At 34.7% G+C, this 1,226-nt stretch overlaps 1 protein-coding gene across 1 annotated transcript in view; it reads right to left on the reverse strand.

Moving 5' to 3' along the window:
- Positions 1-501: 501 nt before the first annotated feature.
- LOC139337182 (GRAM domain-containing protein 4-like) overlaps positions 502-1,226 on the reverse strand; it is a 19,694-nt gene continuing 18,969 nt past the window's right edge. The window contains exon 19 of the mRNA XM_070971660.1: positions 502-1,226. This exon is cut by the window's right edge and continues 674 nt beyond it. The gene's annotated coding sequence lies outside the window, so the exon portion shown is untranslated.

Here is a 1,226-nt window from a genome sequence, read left to right on the forward strand (position 1 = left end):
AAATTGGTGGCACTGCCCCGTTCCATATTAAAACCAAAAGTGATTGATCATGGTTATTTTTAGTATTTTAGCTTTAGCTGATTAGCTTCAAGCTAGGAGAAATTCTAACACTGAGACAAACTGGAAAAAAGGCCAATGTTTGTTGTCAGTGTGTAGCTCCTTTTTTTAGCCTCAAACTTCAGTCTTACAGGTTTTTGACAAAGAAAACTAACCTAAACTAAACGCTGAAGCTGATTTTGCGGTTTACGTTAAATGTTGCACAGAAACCACTTTTTGAACATTCATACAGGACACAGTCTCTTACCACCACATAAAAAACAACATACTGTAATATTAACAAACTGTAAGGCTTAGCTGCTCCGTACAATACAGAGTAGAATAAAGTTTTTCCCTGAAGACATGAATTAAAATTAAAATGAGGTTTAAACATATCTGCTGATAACACTGTAAAAACAACTGATTTCTAGCCTTGTTTTTTTTCTTCTTCTTTTTTTTGTTCTTCAGATGTAGGGGGAATAAGTTCAGAAAGTTGAGTAACAATTCAGCACTGACACACTGTGAAGTAAACCTTCTGGTATAATATAATCAGTGTACAGACAGGGTACTGCAGTAATCAAAGATTTGCAGTTTTTTCAGTCTTAAATCATCCTGAGCTGAATATTTTGGGGGTTTTGAACTGTTTGCTGCTCAAAACTAAAGAGTTGATGGAATTTGTCATTATTTTCCCTTTTTTCAAGAGAAAAGTGTTAAAAAAAAAACATCAGTAGATCAGCATTATTGGCTTAAATTTAAAGTCCTTCACTGTAAAAAAGTCTTTGAATTTAGGTTGTTTGTTTTGTTCTTTAGTCTATTTCATTTCATCAGCTTGCTGCAGACAGACATCCACCAGTCAAATGTCAGAAAACAGTAAAAAATGTTCACCCTATACTGTTGCCAGACCAAAACTCAAAGATATTCAGGTTACAATTATCTATCTAATCAGTCTCTACACTGGAGAAGCTTCAAACGGACAATTGGTGCTTTTGATTAGTAAGTGACTTAAATGATTAACTGATTATCACAGTTGTCATGGATTCATTTTCTGCTCATCATTTCAGATTCAACACATTGTGCCTTAAAGGTTCCACTGTAATATATAATCAGGATAATATACCTGCATGGAAGTAAGCTGAGATGACCTGTAACAAGTCATATGACTCCGCTGACTGATGAGCTGCACTCAGCTG

Source organism: Chaetodon trifascialis, chromosome 10 (assembly GCF_039877785.1).
Source record: "Chaetodon trifascialis isolate fChaTrf1 chromosome 10, fChaTrf1.hap1, whole genome shotgun sequence".
Classification (NCBI taxonomy): domain Eukaryota; kingdom Metazoa; phylum Chordata; class Actinopteri; order Chaetodontiformes; family Chaetodontidae; genus Chaetodon; species Chaetodon trifascialis.